The sequence below is a fragment of the Cheilinus undulatus genome, linkage group 9, assembly GCF_018320785.1.
Source record: "Cheilinus undulatus linkage group 9, ASM1832078v1, whole genome shotgun sequence".
NCBI lineage: Eukaryota > Metazoa > Chordata > Actinopteri > Labriformes > Labridae > Cheilinus > Cheilinus undulatus.
This window is the reverse complement of record NC_054873.1, coordinates 38,629,619-38,643,157: the sequence shown is the minus strand read 5'-3', so window position 1 is coordinate 38,643,157 and position 13,539 is coordinate 38,629,619. Positions and strand designations below refer to the sequence as shown.

The 13,539-nt window shown below is 36.9% G+C and overlaps 1 protein-coding gene across 1 annotated transcript in view; it reads left to right on the top strand.

The window, feature by feature from the left end:
- Window positions 1–13,539, top strand: part of nrn1la (neuritin 1-like a) — an 89,609-nt gene that overhangs the window by 52,942 nt on the left and 23,128 nt on the right. The gene's annotated exons all lie outside the window — the stretch shown is intronic.

Here is a 13,539-nt window from a genome sequence, read left to right as displayed (position 1 = left end):
AAACATCCCTCAGCAGAGAAATATTCTATTGTCTAACGAGACAAAAGTTGAACTTTTTGGAAGGTGTGCGGCCCGTTACATCTGGAGTAAAAATAACACAGCATTTGATAAAAAGAACATCCTGCCAACAGTCAAACATGGTGGTGGCAGTGTGATGGGCTGGGGCTGCTTTGTTGCTTTAGGACCTGGACCACTTATTGTGATTGATGGAACAATGTATTCTGCTGTCTACCAGAAAATCCTGAAGGCCAGTGTCCGGCCACCAGTTCGTGTCCGCAAGCTTAAGCGCTCCTGGGTTATGCAGCAGGACAACGACCCAAAACATACTAGCAAGTCCACCTCAGGATGGCTCAAAAAAAACAAAATTAAGGTTTTGGAGTGGCCAAGTCAAAGTCTGGACTTGAATCCAATTGAGATGCTGTTGTGTGACCTTAAACGGGCAGCTCATGCTCAAAAACCCTCCAATATGGCTGAGTTAAAACAATTATGTGAAGTAGAGTAGGCCAAGATTCCTCACAGAGATGTGAAAGACTCATCACATTATCACAAATGCTTGATTTCATTATTGCTGCCATGGGTGGCACAACCAGTTATTAGATTCAAGGGGCAATTACTTTTTCACATAGGGCCATTTAGGTTTGGATTTTTTTCCCTTAATGAATCAAATCATCATTTAGAAACTGCATTTTGTATTTACTTGGGTTGTCTTTGTGAGATGTTAAAATTGGTTTGATGATCCGAAACATCTGAGTGTGATAAATATGCAAGAAAATTGGGAATCAGAACAAGGGCAAATATATATTTATTTTTTACGGCATTGTAGATGGATAGATAGATAGTGATGTAAAGATAATCTGATATGGATTGGTTAACCCATCTTGACGTCATCGGTCCGAGTGCATCGGTCCGTGGAAACTGGATCAGTAAAAATGCGGCATGAACCGGTCTTTGGACCGGTTTTAACGTTAGAGATCGGTTTATTCAGGCTCTGCAGCTTGTTTTCATAGCCTATTCTGCCATGCTCTGTCTCAGTGTCTGTAATCTCACGCGACCCACAGTACCTTTTACCTCTAAACGAGAGTCCCCTTCGCCGTAGGTGCTCGCTAGGTAGCTGGATGTGTTTTACTGGTCGTTGCCTAAACGTCTTTCACTTACAGCTCTGCACCTCAGGTAAAAGTCATGTGGACTTTATATGAAGGAAGGATAACTTTGGAAATGTCTGCCTGTAGACATTAAGAGGAATTGGGAAAGGAAAAAAATGTATAGAAATCTGTTTTAATTTGACTGTTTTCACTATTATTTAACCCCTTGTTCTCCTGTAATAGCAGACACGCGGAGCTTTGTCTATCCAAATCTCCTTGTGACTTAAAGTTTTTCTCAGTCGCTTTGATACGATTCTCGAATCATCCTCAACATTTGCAAAACAGTAAGTTCATTTCTCAAAACAATTCATACAAATAGCAAAACACCATGGATTACCTGCAAAAGCCAGTCTCCTGCTCTAAATCCTTGGTTTATCTCTCAAAAGTAAATATCTGTGTCAATGAACATGTCAGTGCCATCAAAATGACAAGTCCCTGTGTCATTGTGTACGGATAAGACAGTCAGGTTGCTTAGTCATGTTGTCAGTATAACAGTGTACTCTGGAGGGATGTTCTGATGTGAACTATTACTAAAGTTTTGATGACAATTATTGTAAATTGTAAGTTACACCTTAGTGTATATGGGAGATTGATTGCAAGAGACTGGACAAGATTCACATTTACGCTTTTACTGTTTGTACTGTAATTTGTCGACAGATGATTTCATTGAGATACAGAAAGGAAAAGACAGCACTGCATAGCACAAAGAAAAAAAAGAGTAGAAATGTGAACATAGGACAATCTTCTTAGGGAAAACTGTACATGCAGTGCTGTAGGAATTACATTGCAGTCTTCCTATACCTCCTGACGTTCCTCTCTGTTGGGCCACAAATTCTCATCCACATCACAATGAATATCTTCTCTTGTGATGCAGCGTGGAAAGAATCTTTTAGAGTGTCTTATCCAGCCTCTGCAGGTATCTGCTGTGATGTCTTTTCCTTTCTGTATCGCAATGAAATCATCTGTCGACAAATTACAGTACAAACAGTAAAAGCGTAAATGTGAATCTTGTCCAGTCTCTTGCAATCAATCTCCCACATACACTAAGGTGTAACTTACAATTTATAATAACTGCCATTAAAACTTTAGCCATAGTTCACATCAGAACATCCCTCCAGAGTACACTGTTATACTGACAACATGACTAAGCAACCTGACTGTCTTATCCGTACACAATGACACAAGGACTTGTCATTTTGATGGCACTGACATGTTCATTGACACAGATATTTACTTTTGAGAGGTGAACTATGGATTTTGAGCAAGAGACTCACTTTTGCAGGTAACTTACTGTTTTGCAAATGTCGAGGACTGTAAGAGACCGAGAAAACCTGTAATATTTATCTCCCAATTTAATGTCAAAGTAAGACACCTGGGCACCTGGGTGTGATGAAAACTTTCTTAAACATAACTTCAGAATGTTAGCACAGGAAGCCTGGCATTTAGTCTGTTTCATAAATAAGATCCAATAAACTTAGATTATTATTAAATTATCTTGTTTTCCCCCTTTTTGTTAATTCTTGTTAAAGCAAGTTATTTTGATTCAATAATCAGATTGTACCGGATCGATCGTTCGAACCAAATCGAATTAGATCAGACAAAATCGTTCTGTATTTTTATGAATCATCAGTGAATCAAATCCTAGTCTGTGAATCAAGATTCAAATCGAATTGGCTTGGGAAGGAGAGATTCACACCCTTAATAGATAGATAGATAGATAGATAGATAGATTGATAGATAGATAGATAGATAGATTGATAGATAGATTGATTGATTATTTTCATTGCATAGTAAAAACACTGTGAAATTTTGTTTTATAAGATACTTTATAGGAGGTGAATATTTATGCACTTATTATCACTTATTTTTCATTAAATATTGTTTTAATTAACATTACTTTTTAGACATCTGTTTTCATTTTGACATTACAGAGACTTTTTGTTGGTTTTGATTGATTTATAAAATCAATAAATGTGATTTTATAAATCAACCATGGTGGGGGTGAATACTTTTTATAGATACTGTACTAATATGTTCAGATGAAGTCATGGAGTCTGATGTACATCTACCTTTGAATATTTTGACTCCACTGTCATTGCACAGTTGATTATACAGCCCATAATGTGTAAGTCTGCCTTTCAGTGATGGAATATCAAACATGGTATAAACTCTACAGCTCTTTATTATTCTGATTAGCTAACAACGACCAAAACAGAGCTATGAAGTATTAGGCACAGCTGTTTCAGTCCATAGTCTTTTAACTTACATTTCTCTATGATGTTGTTCTTGTCACAAAATTCAGTGAAATTGGGGATATTTCCAAAGGTAGATACAATCTTTTCTGGCATAATTAGCCAGCTTTGCATGTGTTTTGACACAACTCTAGGTTTACTGCTTGCAGGTTGCAGTTATGCGCTGATAAGAAGGAAATACCTTGAAATCATACAGGGGAATTTCTTTTTCTTTTTCTTTTTTTTTATTGTTTCATGGCGACTTTGCTCCTAAGAGACACTCTAAAGTGTAATTGATAGGGTTGTCAGCAAGGACAAATTGATCATGGTTAGATTCTCATTTTAACATGTTACATCCTCCATGCAGGTTTGAGCTACCACCTACTCGCTATACTAAAGTCACCTGTACAGTGTTGGCCAGCTTCTCAGACTGATGCCAGCAGACAGTCACTTCACCAAAGCCAACAGAGAACTGTTCTGTGTTATACAAATCATAGATTAATCTATAAATCAGTTATCTGCAGCACTCGCTGAATAACTGCAGGCCAGTGAACACATTACAGTCTATCTCCATAGTTGGCACATAGAGAGAGCAGTTAAATACCTCACTGTTACAATAAACTATAGTTTCACACAGACAGAACAGACAGAGGAAGCAACTGAACTGGAACTCCTTGAAAGAGGAGGAGTGTTTGACATCATAGCAGTCAGAATAACCTGTGGGAACTGCACACACACTGACACTTTTGCTTTACAGTAAACAGTAAAGGAGAATTATAAAGTTTACAGCCTTCACTAGAAAGTAAAAGAATGTTACAAATGTCCTGGAGAGTTTTTATGTGTAACAGGGATTACCTTTCAGAATAAATAAACCTTTTGTTTCACAGAAACATTTTGAAGAAAGTCATACTTCAGACCACGCTGGTATAGCAGTGCAGCAATAATTTAGAAGTTGATCAATGTAGAAGTCAAGGTCATATATCAATCATGAATCTGCATTTATTTGATTCACAGACTAAAAAATCATGGACTAAAAAATGTGTTTTGAAATGAAAAAAGGGACAAAATTAAGCATGGGATTAAAATGTGATGCAGAAAGTAGTTGAAGCTTCTCTGTTATTCTTGTGCATAACTAGATCTGCCTATTATATTCAATCATTGTAACAAGATTATTTGTTCAGACATTTTGCACTAGCTGGATTTTGTCCATTCCTGAATTTACACCCTAGCAAGGGAGTGTTTTCAAAGATGATCTTGAACACAACAAACTGACTGGTGAAGAGGTGATATTTTTGTTGAAATCCACAGTCTAGTGGAACTTCACAGTGAGTCTGATGAACACAAAAGCACAGAGACTTTAGAATATCCTGAAGGACTAAAACAGGAGAAGAATAAAAACTACTGCTGCATGAGCTGGAGACAGTAGATGCACTTCAGCAAAGGACAGCTGTCCATGTGCCAAAAGACATTAGGTTGAAAGAAAAGTTCACAGTTTTCAGTGCCAAAAAATATACTGATTATTGCAAAAGTCAAAAGAACAGAAGAGAAAACACAGAAAGAGACCAAGTAAAGAGATGATATCTATCAGAATAAGTTCTGTTTAAAATCATACAACAACATAATGGTGGAAGTTTTGTTCTTTCATTTGCATTTATGACAAATGACTTTGAAAAATATATATTATATAGGAATTCACATTATCATCATCGTCTTCATGTGGCTAAACCTCTAATACGTCGACGAAAAGGTGGATGGAGGAATGGATGGATGGATTATGAAACAGCAGCTTGTGATTATGAGACGACCAACTCTACCTACTGAGCCACAGTAAACAATGAGAAAATGTATAACTGCTGTTATACTGTCTTAGAAATGTGAACCCTAAAACAAAAAGAAGTAAGCTAAACCTGAAAAACCAATAAAGTATTTGTCTTCCACAGAGAACATGATCTCCTCTGTATATCATGAAAAGACAGATGTGCAGCCAGTTAACAGGCCAGCTGGGTGCACAGACCAGTTGAGGGCGTCTGAGGGTTGACAAACTTGACCCACACAGTGGCTTAAAAGGTGCTAAGTCTGCAATGACAGTAAGAAACCTACGACCTATAGCCCTCACTTCTGTTGCGCTTAACATTCCATGCAATAAAAACAGTTAGTCAATGAAAGCCACCGAAGAAAGGCAAGCTTTTAAATTCAAAAATAATACCAATTTGGACTTTAGATATATAAAAATGACAACTTTAGCCCATTGTCCATTTTTAATTTGCCCACAGCAAAGTAAATTAAGGAAATGAAATACAGCCTCCATTATAATACAAAAATGAACTTGACAGTCTGTTACCTCCAAGTTTTGGCACTAGGCAGTCCTGCTGTGTTAATTCTCTAAACATTTTGACCAGAAGGATTTGTTGACATGATTTTTTCATGACTAAACTGAAACAAATATTTAATAGTAAACTACTGACAGCAAAAACAGTATCTAACTGTCCAGTAATAGCTATACAAACTCTGCAATACAACATGCAGTTAGTCTCTTCTGTGTATTTCCTGTTATGAGACAGGAGCCATGAGATGAATGAAGGAGGAGATTGATTTAAACAGGAGAAAGACAAGAATAAGCAACAGATGGTGAAAGAAAGAATCTGCCAAAGCACTGCGCCTCCTTTGTCTCCACCTGCACCACTTCTCTCACAAGTGTGGAGGGAAAAAAAGGATGGTGATGTGAAGACACAATAAGAATGATGACTTTTATCAGTGCTGATTGAAAGGATTTATCTTTTGGTAGACACACATCAGACAGTCCAATGATTTACTACTTTATCATCTGTCAGCTCTAAAGCCACTTGACAGACATTATCGCTGCTTATAAAGCTTTGGAAGATATACTTTATTAATCCATCAAAAGGAAATTCAATTTTTATACTCAGTAATTGAACAGGCTTCACATACATTGGCTGGAATACAAACACATGCACAGGATCCTATGGACATGCAGTCATGTGTCAGAGTGAGGCGGTACTGCCAATGAAATGAAGGCCTGAGTTTTATGAAGGGAGGTGAACTGACACCTCTTCAGCAACCAGACCAAATACTAGACTTGATTCCCACCCCAAGACCTTACAAACTGAGCCACTGCTGCTCTAAAGCTTTCTCAGGAATTAGCCCTAAAATGAGACTGAGCTAATGTTTTGTGTCGCTTCATCCTTCAAACGTAACAGACCACAACAAGAGGCAATCTATGTTTTGATGCTGTTTTTTTTCTCCAGGCCAGGGGTTCCCAAACTTTTTAGTCCAAGCATTCGATGTTGCACAAAGCATCGAGCATCTACATTTTACTTACGCAGTTCTTGAATATTTTACTTGCATTCAAGCACAAATTTATCGTAATAACTATGTTTTTATTTGGAATTGAACTCATTTTAACAACACCCCCAATACCGGACCCCCACTTTAGAAACCACTGCTCCAGTCACCTTATCAAAATTCAAAGAAAATATTTAAATTCCAGTTGTCAAAATGTGTCTAACTCAAAAGCTTGCAAGATGAATAAACCTTTGTGATGTTACGTTTTACAGACAGTTCATGCACTGAAGTGGCTCCAGTCCTCTGCTGCTGCCTGCCAATATCAACCAAAAGTGATGCTGTAGAAATGATTTTATGAACAGAGGCTCCTCATAATAAAATCATCAAGCACTTTCAATCATTTTTAAAAGTGGCCACTAATCCTTCCAGGTTAGAAAATTCTACCTGAGCAAATTAGGAGGGAAAGGTAGGGAGTGACCCAGAGAGTCTCTGAATGAAGATGACCAAAGGCTTGTCAATGCATGAAGGTGATAACTAGCAGTTAAATGTTATCACACAGGGTTTCTCTTTATGTTCACACATGGGGAATAAGGCACACAGAGTTTTGTGTTTTGGATTTTGGCTTGGTAACTGTTTATATCCGAACACTCATACAGACACACAGCAGGAAATTAAAAAAAAAAAAATCAGATTTAGTCTTTGACCTGGAAACTGTGTGCAATTTATTTATTAAACTAAATGTTGCAAGATGCCACCATAAAAATACAGTGGGTTTTTTCTATATTCATATTGATATTTAGAGATTCCCAGAAACTTCCCCATTAAGGACACTTAATAGTAGTTGCAAAAAAAGCTAAAGTGAGTTTAAGTGTCCACTAATGCCTTTTTAGACATCCTTGATTTCAGAGCACTTCCCTCTCGAGTGAGTGTGAAGTCTGTTTCAAACAGCCTTGTATGCTTAATATTTACTTTTTATTCCAGGATTTAATGTAAAAACAATGTTAGGGAATCTTGTCCTGGTATAAGGAGCAGTATAAAAACCTGGAATTGTATCTTCAAAAAGAAAAGCTGGATAAATGTCTCCTCTGTCGTTGCTGATGTGGTTATGAGAACTTTCAGTCCTGGGAGACATGATAATGATGAGCACAGTGACAGAGCTATTTTCAGTTGAGAGCAACGGGCCTCATTCCCCAATATCTTCCAAAGATTTTTCTAAAATTTGTTCTTAAGGGAAAATTAACTCAGAATCAGGCATATTCATAGCTGCTGCTGTTCACCAGTGTTTTAGTGCTGGGCAGTCAGTTGATTTTCAATTTCAATTTCAGTTTTGGAGCCATTGATCATGAAAACAGGATAAGAGTGATTATAATATTGGACTTCATGTCGTGCTTGTTTTGTTCATGGGTTTTGTGAAGAGTGGAAAATATCCGTTTTTCTTTTGATAATCTTGTAATGAGAATACAGCACCAATACTTTAAATATTGATGCATTTTTTATTTCATAGTGATACATCTTCATATTAATATTGATGTTTATTTATATATTTTCATATGTTGCTCATTTTTCAAAGTGTTCTGAATGTTAAAGTTTAATAAATGCATTTGATGTAGATGTTGTAAATCAGTGAGTAATCATGTTTGGTAATCATGATCTCAGTATCAATTGAAATAATCCTGATTATGATTTTTGCCATAATCAGGCAGCCATTTCATTGATGAACACTGTATGCTTGTAAGCTAGCATCTACCCAATTTTTCTGACTAACACAGAGAAATCCCCCTTTTATGACTATATTAGTGCATGAGACTGCAGGGTTGTGTGCAAACAGGATTAAGAAGAGAAGCAGCAAGATGCCCAAAATGTCCTAATTAAAGTAAACAATAAAACTGCACACTTGACTCCAAGAAGAAACATTTCGATGGTTCTAGATTTAATGTGGTGCTGCTCATAATGAAACTGAAAAGGCAGACTCAATTATATATTTTGCCCCAGTAATGGATATTAGATACACATAAATGGTGATATCACTGGATCAGACAGCAGTGTCATCAGAAACAATATGCTCTGGAGAAAAGGATGCATTACAGATGAAAATGAAATGGTTATTGGGGAAGGGTAGGAGCCATTTTTTTCCAAATGAAGAGGATTCTAAGCAGGAATGGAAAGTAACTCATAACATTTACTCAAATTACTGTAATTGACTAGTGTTTTGGGGTACTTGTACTTTTTTGAGAACTTTCTGTTGACCACAAGGTAGCACATAGCAAGAGAATGATTCCACATCACATCCTAAAAATAGCTGTTACACAGAAAATCTGAAGTGTTGATACTTCAGTGTTCAGTTCAGAGTTGATTTTGACTCCTAAATTGTCATTTTGACTCCATTCTGAGTGAAACGGTCTTCAGTGTTGGGGTTATTTGACAGTGTGGACCCACCAGTGTTAGTTCGGCTCTGTAAAGAGTCAACTGATCTAAGCTCTACCCACTGCTGTTTAAAATCTGGGGGGATGTGAGGGCAGAGTTCCTCATCATGCCCTTGAGCAGAGTATTTGGAATATTTATACTGTACGTGTTCTGTTGTGTTTGGATGTTGCCTGTTGTGCAGTGATCCCTGCTGCGTTTGCTCCTGTTATTGGTGGATTGTTGTTGTTTTTGATGTGGGACATGTTTGCACCATGAGTGATTTTATCTACTGAGTTAAAACCCTCACACCCCTACCCTGGGAACTTAGGTGCTCCTTAAGGATGCAAAGTAGGTGTTCTTCATTATTATCAATGCCATGCTATGAGGTTGACTCTCTGCTTTGTTCTTGTCAAAGGAGACCACCACAGATTTTAAAGAGTTACTACAGCTCTGTCAAAAGTATTGTTTAGTGTTTAGTGTTATGTAAAATTTAACTTCATATGAGTTTAATTAACACTTTCAGTTTAGGTGTTTATTTCACTTTATTTCACTTTTTGTTCTTGCCACTAAGGAACAATGATATTTATCGTCCATCTCCAAAGTAGCTTCTCAGTGCTTAAAGTAAACATCGATACTTTTCACTTTTACTTGAGTACATTTATAAACCAGTACATTTTCTTGTAATTAAGTAAATTTTTACCCTAGGAAATATTTACTGTCACTCAAGTATGATAATTGTGTACTTTATCCACCTCTTTATTTTAAGTAAACCTTTATTTATTTAAAATACTAATGCTGTTAAATAGCACTGTTTAAACATTGAATACTCATGTGCACCATTCAGGTTTCATAGTTAAAAATAAATTTTTGATAAAAATATTCCTAATAAAATTTAAAGTTTACAAATTTGTTAATGCTTTAAGGTTAAGATCAAACATTGCATGGTAAAATGAAAGTTTATCATATTAAAGTCATGTATTTTTGAATACTATCTAATACCATAAAATTACTAGATAAAAATGTAGCTGAATATAATTACCCACGCTGATGAAATCGGCAGGGGGTTATGTAAAGGGTTCCGTATCTTTGTTTGTTTGTTTGTTTGTTTGTTTGTATGTGTACTAGATAACTTGAGAACAGAAAGTCGGATCTTCAGCAAACTTTCAGGGAATATTGGGATAGTGACATGGAAGAATCAGTTAGATTTTGGTGATGATCTGCGCACCCGTTCAGTTTTTGTCTGACTTCGAAATTTTGAACACCACAGTAACCAATGGGAGCGTTGCTTAGGTGTGGGTCTGCTGCCTCAGATGGCCATTCTAGTTTAGGATGAGAGGTTACTGTGTTTTTCTAAATTTTGCATATTTGAGATAAGAAAACTTAATGAATGTCAGATTCTTCTTAAAATCTTCTAATGTGGGTTTTAAGGAACTTATTTCCTCTAAAGTAAGGCTCAGTCTGAGAGTAGCACTGGAAACAAAAGACATTTAAAGGATTTTTGTACATACGCTCCTTTTTTTTTTTTTTTTTTTTTTTTTAAAGAAGCAGCTAGGCCCAAATCAGGCTCTGTTTGTCAGCACAACAAGAGAAACCAATTCTAGATAGTTTTGGACTGGAGATAAATGCAATGTGATGAATAGGTTTATTCTGGTTTAAAAGATACAGTCCACTGTCAGTTGGAGCATTAGACCTAAAAATCTGTCTGTTCTTCAAGCATTCAACATTCAGGACGTGAGTTCCACTCTGAGATTTAAGTTTCCTTTTAAACATAATTACATTGAAAAGTTAGACTACTTTTTACTCCTATAGGTTCTTCAACGTAACTTATCCAGTGTCTGCAGTCCTTAGATTTTGTATCAACCAGACAAACAGCTGTAAGAAAGAACTAATCAGATTTAAATTACAGAGAAATATAAAGATGGTGACGTTAGAAGAGGAACCTGGAACAATGTTAGACATGTGTAAAACTAAAGGGGGAATGATGGAAGTTTGAAGTCTGTGATAGAATTTTCTCATCCTCTATTTTCCTAACACTTTACCCTGCCTTAAATCTTCTCAGGCCTCTGACTGACATTCATTTGCTGCTGCTCAGAGGATGAGAGAGGATCAACCATATCAAACAGCGGGGCTCATGTCCCTGAAGAGATCTAAGTCTCTGCTGTGTGCGCATGAAAGCTTACTTCTCTGTCATTTCAATCCTCTGTAAATGATGGTAAAACACCCAAATGATTTAAAGATGCTGATAAAAAATTCAGTCTATGGCAACCAAATACACATCTTTCTTTAGAATTATCTCCTCCTGAAGTGTGAGACACCTAGAGGCTTTAAGCTTTGGTGTTATGCTGTATGTGTAAACAGCAATGCACAAAATAAATGACTTTTGAGACCAGGCTCTCAGACGTCTGGGTGCATATGCATGAATGAAGAGGGCATCTGAGTGCCTTCATTTAGAAATCCTTGGAGAAGCTTTGATGGGGGTTTCTCCACATCTTTTATAACACCATGGACATGAAGTGGTTTCCTGACTGAGCCACCTACTGTTCTTTTGTTTTTGATGGGATGTGAAATATCCCTCATCTGTAACAAAACCTGAGAGGGTGGATGGTATGACTGACTTCGTCATGCTGTGGGCTTGACATTAAATCCTGCCACAAGAATTTAAAAGTGATTCCAGAAGCAAAAAAATGTATTTAGAATGAATATGCCTTTAAAATAAAAATAATTGGACTTTATTTTTCCTCACTATAACAGTAAGCTGCCTGCACTGCTTGTTCCCTTGTTGTAGAAGTGACCTGACAATCCATGACTGCCAAAAGAGCGGATAATGCCAGAGCTGCTTTACACCTGACAGAATGATCCGTTGGTCGAGATCTTTTCAGAAAGGCCATTTGAGGTTCTGTAGAGAATGCAAGAAGAGGCACTGCATTTAAAGTCATGTGTAAGCTGTGATCATATTCTATAAATAACTGGTCAAAGGTTTAGTGCTCATTGTGATGAACCCGATGAGAACAGTCACCTGAGTCAGCAAATCGTTTCAGTGCTCAGGATTCTCTAGTCTTATTGTTGTTGTTTGTTTGTTTGTTGAGCTGCATATTTTTTTATTCCTAATATTCTATTGAAAGCCCTTAAAACCTACTTTTCAACCCAGTGACAAACAGCAGTTTGGGGCAACTGGGGCATCACAAAATAATGTTATCCATTAATCAAAAGATTAAATAAAAGATGTAAGTGTGTGAGTGTAATAGTTAAGTTATGGATGGATGCACAGATGGAATGATGGATGGATGCAGGGGTGCATGAATGGATGGATGGATGCACAGGTGCATGAATGGATGGATGCATGGATGGATGGATGGATGGATGCACAGATGCATGGATATAACGATCCAGATGTTTATTACCCCAAAGGTAGACACTGTTTTTGAATGAAAATAAACATTCTTTTAAGTCTGAATTACGGGGAAGCTAAGGAGTGCTCAGCTACCCTGAAAAGGGCACGAGCTCCCAAAGCCTCAAATGAGATATTTAGGGGGGAGCTCTAAAAAGTTGTCAGCACATAGGTTATTATTTTATTTTATTACATTAAGTTTCCAGAAATATAAAACCAATTCTATAAATATCTCAGTGTTGTTTGTTTACCTGTTAATGACACAATAATTTAATATTTTCAACCACAAATAAACAAAATTCTGCATTGATTGCTGATCATTCATATGTGGCAGTGCTGCACAGAAATAAGGCCCAGAATTACATAGGTACCTGAACTTATCACTGAGTTGGCATTTTTTCTCAAGGTTTTTGTTTTATGATACTTAAGTTGTTGTTATTGTGCCTAAACAGCAGTTTACTGATGGCGTTAACTCCCTGCTGCAGAGGTGGAGGAATGACTGTTAACTCTGATGTTGGCCAGGCTGCACTAAAACATGCACATGCGATGCATGGGACTTGGAACGGCACGGTACACAACGGAAAATAGAGTTCCCTGAAAGTCACTGTATTATTTATCCACATTTATTTTCCAGATGTATTTTGCATGAATGTAGTTTGTAGGAAGATGACATTACCATTTCTAAGGCTAAAGCTGCCTTTTAAATCAAGATTTGTCAGCTGTCTCTCATCCTTTAAGAACACCTAGTGAAATTCGTTGATCAGCAGCAGACTTTAAAGACTGCATGGTGAATGGAGAATGGTTTGAAAACAGATTGTGATTCATACATAACTCATCAATCTCTAAGTAAAAAAGCACTGCAGACATCTTTGTTTCTAACTGCACATACATTTATTTATTTATTTACAGACTTGAGACTCATCTCACTCTAGTCCAGCAGCTGTAGCCATAAACTAACTGAAGCAGTCAAACATTTATTTTCAGCAGCTGAATGCATATATTACAGCTACGCGACATGTCCCACTACAAAACAAGTTGGGCGATCAATTCCCTTATGTCTGTGTCTGTTTGG